The sequence below is a fragment of the Lissotriton helveticus genome, chromosome 3_1, assembly GCF_964261635.1.
Source record: "Lissotriton helveticus chromosome 3_1, aLisHel1.1, whole genome shotgun sequence".
NCBI lineage: Eukaryota > Metazoa > Chordata > Amphibia > Caudata > Salamandridae > Lissotriton > Lissotriton helveticus.
Genome location: NC_136061.1, coordinates 1,983,862,428 through 1,983,870,795, shown reverse-complemented (window position 1 = coordinate 1,983,870,795; position 8,368 = coordinate 1,983,862,428). Strand labels below are relative to the sequence as shown.

Sequence of the window (8,368 nt, the reverse complement as noted above, 5' to 3'; positions counted from 1 at the left end):
TACATTTAACACAGCAATAAAAATTATAATTTATAAATAAAAATAATTAATATTACCACTTCACTCAGTGCAACAGCAGGGAAAGTTTTGGATTGGGGAGGGGTAAAATGTACTATTCCCACTTCAGTCAGTGCAACAGTAGGGAAAGTGTTCGATTTAAAATGTTTTAGTCCCACTATTTTACAAACAAACAACATTTCTACAAAAACTAATTATAAAAACAAACAAAAAATGTAAACAATTTATTTTTAAAATGTAATATATATTAAATTTGAACAAATAATGAAAATTGAAACATTTCATAAAAATAAAAACATTTAAAAATATTGCAAACAATATTAAACATTAAATGCAATGTTATTTTACATATACAGAAAATTCTCTTAAAACTATTTATTCATAAATGTAATTCATAAAATACATTCAGTTATAATTTCCTCCCACCATATACCCCTATAAACACCACAACCCACAGCTAAATTAAAAAAAATACTAACACAATCAACTTAATTCATTATCAACTAAATAATTCATATTAATTAACAAACAATTCATTACAATTAAATAATTTCCAACCCTGTACACCTATAAATCCCACAACCACCCCATAAAAAACGTATACGATTTACATATATAATGATCAATTAAATAATTAACATTAATTAACAATTAATTAATAATTAATTACAATTAAATTAAATTACTTATTCTTGACAACAAAATTCTTGCACTTGATATTTCCATTCCACAATATTTTTCACTCTATATTAATGTCAGTCAATTTTTTGGGATTCCACCATGGTCTTGCAGCAGGCACACCACTAGCCCATTTCACCTGCTCTGTTGGGGAAGTGGAGCATGAGTGTGTGTGCTAGGACCTGAAAGATGGTGAACTATGCATGAGTAGGGCACAGCCAGAGGAAACATTGGTGGATGTCTATAGCTGTCCTGACATGTAAATCAGTCATCCGACCTAGGTATAGGGGCAAAAGACTAATTAAATAATCTAGAAGCTAGATCCTTCTGTAGTTTCCTTCAGAAAAGTTGGCACTCGGAAACCCTAGTTTTATGTGGTAAAGTGAATGACAGAGGTCTTGGGGCCGGATCAACCTTAACCTATTCACAAACTTTTAATTGGTAAGTAGCCTGGCTTGCTGCCTTGGAGCCGGGCATTTAACGTGAGTGCCTACTTGGCCACATTTTGGTAAGCAGAACTGGTGCTGCAGGAGGAAACAAACGTCGGATTAAGGCATCCAATGCTGATGCTCAGCAGAGCCCAAAAATGGTTTTGGCTGGTATAGACAGCAGGACAGTGGCCATGGAAGTTGGAATCCACTGAAGAGTGTGTAACAACTCACCTGCCGAATCAACTAGACCTGAAAAGGATGCAGTTGGAGTGTCAGGCCCATACCCGGCCATCGGCAGTGCTGAGAACCACAAAGGCTAAGCTGTGACGAGTAGGTGGGCAGCTGTGGTGCGCATAGAAGCCCAGGGCAAGATCCCAGGTGGAACCACCACAGATGCAGGTCTTGGTGACAATAGCAAATATTCAAATGAGAACTATGAAGGCTGAAGTGTAGAATGGTTCCATGTGAGCAGCAGTTGCGCATGGGTCAGTTAGACCTGAGACTATTTGAAAAGGACAGGAGGTGGCCTCCATTGTCCTCGGCCAATAAAAATGGAGTTGCATTCAGATCCCCATCCCAGAGTGGCTGAGATTGTCACCCTCACAGCATCCAGTGTTGAAAAGCAAATGATCCTGGAGAAGCCAACGGGAGCCCCAGGGAGTGTTCTGTTTTCTTTGTTGAAGGGCAGGGAGCCCTGGAATGTGTTTCCCCCAAGAGAAGGACCGGCGCCTTGGAAAGCGCTGTGGTTGCATCAGCATCTGGTCCCTGAAAATAAAGAAGAGATGTAAATCTCACACCGGGCGGTACCTATATCCGCAGCAGGTCTCCAAGGTGAACAGCCTCTAACATGTTGGAACAATGTAGGTAAGGGAAGTCTACAAGTCAGATCCATAACTTCAGGATAAGGATTGGCTCTAAGGGCTGGTTTAGTCTGGATGGGTGGGGTAGGAAGTTGGGCTGGGCACACACTATTTGAGGCATCACCCTCTGGTGCAGCAGTGACTCTGGACGCGAGCCAGGCCCATCCCATAGATTGCCCCAGTTGCTTCTCCTTGTGCATTTCCAGGGGCGCGGGACAGTGTTCTGCCTTGGCTGGTGCCTAGCAGCTGACTTAGAACTGATGCAGACCAGGGTAATCTGACTGTTTAATTAAAACAAAGCATTATGAAGGCCCAAGACAGTCAGCAGGATGTCCAGATGGCTGGAGCAGGCACAACGGAGTTGCCTGGAGGCAAGAAGCCAGTTGGAGGCTCTAGGAACGAGTCTCCTGAGCGCCGGCTTCGTCATCGGCAGCCACCTGGGCACTCTGAACACCAGATTGGCCAAATCCATCTGGTCATCGGGCTGGTCAACATAATGATCAGTCAGTGGCTGGCTGACTGGATGACTGGTCGGTGCTGGCTGATCAGATTATTGGTGGGCCGGCTGACGCAGTTAAATCTGACTTGTGTCTCCCCCAGGTTCTGTAAATCCCACTTTGTGGGGGCTTAATAGTAAAGAAAAAGTGGTCTCCCAGGCAAGCCTAGGAGGGGAGAACAGGGCGTGGGCTGGGGGCATAACCCTCCTTAGCTCCCTAGGCTCTGACACCAGAAAGGTGGGACGGACTGACCTGGGGCACTCTTAGCTGATGTACTGCTGTGACAGCCCCTACCAAGGCACAGTGGCTGCAGACTGGAGCTGACTCCCGTAATCCCCCATGAGAGGGGAAGCCATGGCGTTCACGTTGGAGTCCAATGGCAGTGACCATGGCTCCAGGCACTGGGCAGGGCCACCTTCCCTACCCTGGTCAGAGGGTGGCGTTGGACTGAGGAGGAGTCTAGGGCTCCTAAACGCTGAACATATGAACAGCTCCTGTAATCCATGGTGAGAGGCGGGCAAAACCATGGCTTTTGCCTGGGAGGCCCGGTACCCTCATTCCCGGACTTTAAGCACTGGGCAGGGCCACCTTCCTTACTCAGGGCAGGGTTCCATCGGGCCATGGTGTAGTCTGTAACCCCCCATGGGAGGCCCAGTCCCTGAAGGCTGGTGCCTCATAGCCTTGCAAGGCGGTGTGGTGCCCCACAGCAAGGGCTTGCCAGGTTTGAAGATGTTTACCAGTAGGCTTTGTGTTGCAAAAACATCATCAGTGTTGTTACTCTCTCAAGGTTGATCCAGTCTATCGATGAGTCTAGATGTGCCAACTCAGTGATACAAGTCACCAGCCCTACCTTTCTACTTTGAATTATGCCCAGGGCTAATCATAACAGCATCCTTCCCCCCAGGCATCACTCATAATACCCATTCTGCAATAATGAGCATCTGATATTCAATTCTGGACTCCTATGTTGCAAACCTATTGCATGTAATGGACACCAAAAACGTGCCCATGGATCAGGGAACTGGATAGCCGGGGAATGCCCAAAAAGGAAAATTGCCTGTTCACACTTTGTCGTCATGTCAGTGGGCCCAGACACATCTCTTCATGTTCCGGCGTAAGAACTGTTTTGTTGGTTGGTGTTAGAGAGGGAAACTAAAGTTCATTCTGTGAAAGAAGTGGGTGATACAAGTGAAGGGGCACAAGTGCCAGTTAACAGTTCAGTGCCTTCAATAGATTTAGACATGGTAATGCAAAGCAGTTGTTAGGTAATTACGAATGTCTGCAGACAGTTTAAAGATCTGTAATAAGTGCCATGGAGCTTGGTATGCAATAAATCAAAATACCTAAAATAGCTGAATAAATATTCTGTACTAATATAATTGCACAAAACGGGGGATTTTACCTATGCCTCTATGCTTGATTTCAAGTAATTACTCTTTATAAGGATGAACCAAGATTCAATTAGTTATCCTGACATGTTTATAATGTCATTTTATTTATCCATCATTCATTTTTTGTGATTCATCAGAGAAAGTACAATATCAACTCAACGTTTTGCCATACATTTTTTCAAAAAAATCCAAAAACAATACTAGACATTACAAAACACAATTCACAAACACAATACTAGTTGTATACAAATCGTGATAAAAAAAAACAAATTCATACAGTTACCAAGGGACAATTGGAAACACAAAATTGTTTATGCAATGGTAAATCAGTAACCATTATTTGTTGCTTAATACAGAGCAACAGAGTTTTTTTTATCAACGTAAACAATGTCCCTACACTCTGAACTATGCCATAATTCATCACAATGAATCAGAGTGTAAATAAATCAAAGCATGAATGCCAAAATTAATCAAAGCATGATGGCTCAAATTGAATCAGAGCGCGGATGCCGATGCGTTTCGAATCCTGCTGTGTGCATCACAGGATTCTCATCAGGGCTGGGCGAGTCAAATCCTTAGGAAACTTATTTATTATCAAGGATGTGATTTTCTTAAAACTGTCGTCTATGTGGTGGCTATCGTGTTCTTTTAGAAAAAGAAGCGGCGACTTAGTTGGAAACCGTCCTATTTTCAAATGGACTTCAAGTGCTGTTTGGTTAAAAATGAGTCTCTGAAACAATTAATCAGAGAGCTGGCGGGGAACAGGAAACAATCCCGCTGCTCGTCACATCTGCCGTGGTCTTGAGACCTTATTATTTACCGATATCGAACGCTACAGATCGTATTCCACTCTCAAACCTGAGTGGAATACGATCTGTAGCGTTCGATATCGGTAAATAATAAGGTCTCAAGACCACGGCAGATGTGACGAGCAGCGGGATTGTTTCCTGTTCCCCGCCAGCTCTCTGATTAATTGTTTCAGAGACTCATTTTTAACCAAACAGCACTTGAAGTCCATTTGAAAATAGGACGGTTTCCAACTAAGTCGCCGCTTCTTTTTCTAAAAGAACACGATAGCCACCACATAGACGACAGTTTTAAGAAAAGCACATCCTTGATAATAAATAAGTTTCCTAAGGATTTGACTCGCCCAGCCCTGATGAGAATCCTGTGATGCACACAGCAGGATTCGAAACGCGTCGGCATCCGCGCTCTGATTCAATTTGAGCCATCATGCTTTGATTAATTTTGGCATTCATGCTTTGATTTATTTACACTCTGATTCATTGTGATGAATTATGGTATAGTTCAGAGTGTAGGGACATTGTTTACGTTGATAAAAAAACTCTGTTGCTCTGTATTAAGCAACAAATGATGGTTACTGATTTACCATTGCATAAACAATTTTGTGTTTCCAATTGCCCCTTGGTAACTGTATGAATTTGGTTTTTTTTTATCACGATTTGTATACAACTAGTATTGTGTTTGTGAATTGTGTTTTGTAATGTCTAGTATTGTTTTTGGATTTTTTTGAAAAAATGTATGGCAAAACGTTGAGTTGATATTGTACTTTCTCTGATGAATCACAAAAAATGAATGATGGATAAATAAAATGACATTATAAACATGTCAGGATAACTAATTGAATCTTGGTTCATCCTTATAAAGAGTAATTACTTGAAATCAAGCATAGAGGCATAGGTAAAATCCCCTGTTTTTTGCAGACATAGAGGCCCAACCTACCCTCTGTCCCAAAAGGGCCCAAACCCCCCCTCTTTCTAAAAGTACTAATATAATTGTCATTGATGAAGTGAAAAGGGAGCTGTGGCTTCAACAGGCGGGTAATGTTCAGTTAATGCAAGTGCAAAGTTATGCACCTATCGCACAGGACTCCTAACGAGAAGCAGAGCTGAATGGCAAGTGAGTTCTTAAAAGCCATTAAACAGGAGGCAAATCATGAATCGCTTTTATTAGGTGATTTCCATGCAGCTAAACAAAGCCGTTCATTTAAGAACACATCTTCAGAAGCATACAGACTGCGAATAAACAGTGCTGAGTTGTGCAACAAAAAATATTTTGTGGCTTAAAACACAAGTCATAGAGGGTGCTGCTTAACAATCCAAATAATGAAAACATGAAGCATTTGCGTACGTTCATCAAAACACACTATTTCTTCCTGCATTCTGTAAATGAATCATGGAAAAGAAAGTTCTGTTGACAAGAAATGAGTGACATCTCAAGAATTATTTCCAGTACTCCTAAAATCCACACTTTTGGTTCCTCAAACAGCAGTGCCCAATACAGCGCATTTTTCTCCTAATCTTCGATTGGTAATGCACTTTCCACCTATGCACTCTTTTCAACTTTTGTATCATTTGCAAGTTAAATTAATCTGCGCATTTCAAGTTCCTGCTCCATTATTCACATTTCCTACCCGGCCCCAGTTGTGTTCTTTGTAAGAATGTCTGTGGCTGTGACTAGGTATACTGGTGCACTCTAAGGCCAACATTTACGTTGCTTTAAAAGTAAACACATTTGAATATATAATGAAAAATGTGTTTTAAAAAGCACAATTTTGCCATGTTTTCCAAATTTCCTTGGGATAGACCCGCCTCACGCAAACCTTCCTCGCAGTGGTCATGCTTGCGGCCTGCACTTGCACGCAACACACCATAAGAGGGCTGGTCTGCAGGGCCAGACTGGATGCCCAAATCAGCCCTGGCACATTTGATCAGACTGTAGCTATTTCTGCCCAACTGCAAAATGATATACAATTATCAGTGCCCTGTTTAGGTGTTCAGAAGATGCAATGATGAAAAGACCATGGCAGAAAACATCTCTAATTTAGCTAGAAGGAGTAGTTTCTGTCCTGTAACTCCAGTTCTGTAGTAGGGGTATCTCTGTTATAGTCATAATCTAGTGAATAGTCCCGCCCATGTGCGTGGACCCCGGAGCAATCAAAAATAATCTCTTATAGTGTCAAAAAATGCAGAAAAGCATAGACACTTAAGAGAGAATTTAAAGACAGATAATGCAGCCTAAAAAGGCTACACCGTCCAGTACTTCAACTAGAAATTCCACCATAAAATCCACAAAACAGCAAAAGCCTGTACAGATTTCCCTTGCTTTACCAGCAAAATCCCTCAGGAATGATAGAGAGAAGAACCTGGACAGACAAGCCCCATAGGCTGCCATTATGTGGCTCAAAACAGGATACTGTGCCTTTAAGAGAATCTTCCAGAACCTTCTCCCAGTATCCCAGAATGCATAGCAGGTCCAACTTAGTTTCAGTTCTTTTTGAAGGCGTAACACGCCAGACCTGTAGCATTCCATAAGGAATACGTCTCTCTCCACCGGGGAGGAGGGAGGGCGCTTATGACTATAACAGAGATACCCCTACTACAGAACTGGAGTTACAGGACAGAAACTACTCCTTCTGTAGTAGGGGATCTCTGTGTATAGTCATAATCTAGTGAATAGAATGGCAAGCCCATCCCCACACCAAAGCGGCGGTGGAGAAAAGAGAATTAACGCCACTACTGTGCGAACAGATTTCGCAGCGAAGCCTGCCCAACCTGAGCGTCTGCCCTGGCATCAGTGTCCAGGCAGTAATGCTTAGCAAAGGTATGAACCGACTTCCAAGTGGCCGCCTTGCAGATTTCTGCAATCGGAACATTACGGAGCAATGCTGTCGTGGCAGCCTTGCCCCTGGTGGAATGAGCCTTAGGCTTACCTCCTAATGTCTTATTAGCTTTTTGGTAACACAGCTGTATGCAGGACACAATCCACCTAGAGATAGACTGCTTAGAGGTCGCAAGACCCGTCCTGACAGATCCATAATTGATGAACAATTGGTCTGACCTACGAATATCCCTGGTTTTATCCAGATAAAATTTCAGCACCCTCTAACATCCAGGGAATGCAAAGACCTTTCCGCTGGAGATGAAGGATTCTGAAAGAACGTAGGTAAAGATATAGTCTGATTGATATGAAAATCAGAAACAACCCTGGGAAGAAACTTAGGGTGAGTACGCATAACAACCTTAGCAGCATGAAATACAGTATAAGGTTCTTGGCAACACAACGCCTGAATTTCACTCACCCTGCGGGCCAATGTAATGGCCACGAGGAACGCCGCCTTCCAGGACAGGTGCTGCAACGAAGCCTTATGAATAGGTTCAAAAGGCTCCTTCATCAATCTGGACAGCACTACATTCAAGTCCCATGAAGGCGAAGGAAGCCTGACAGGAGGGAACACTTTCCTCAAGCCTTCCAAAAAATCTTTGATCACAGGGATCTGAAAGAAGGAAGTCTGTGAAGGGCATTTCCTGTAGGCAGTCAAAGCAGCCAGATGAACCTTAATGGAATGGACATTAAGGCCAGACTGCGCCAGATGTAGCAGATATGGAAGGATGACATCTTCCTTGCATGTCGTAGGGTCATAGTTCTTAGACTTGCACCAGATGCAAAACCTCTTCCACTTGTAAGCATAA

The 8,368-nt window shown here is 42.7% G+C and overlaps 1 pseudogene; it reads left to right on the top strand.

Moving 5' to 3' along the window:
* Window positions 1-643: 643 nt before the first annotated feature.
* LOC144825607 (28S ribosomal RNA) lies at window positions 644-1,975 on the top strand (annotated as a pseudogene).
* Window positions 1,976-8,368: the final 6,393 nt, after the last annotated feature.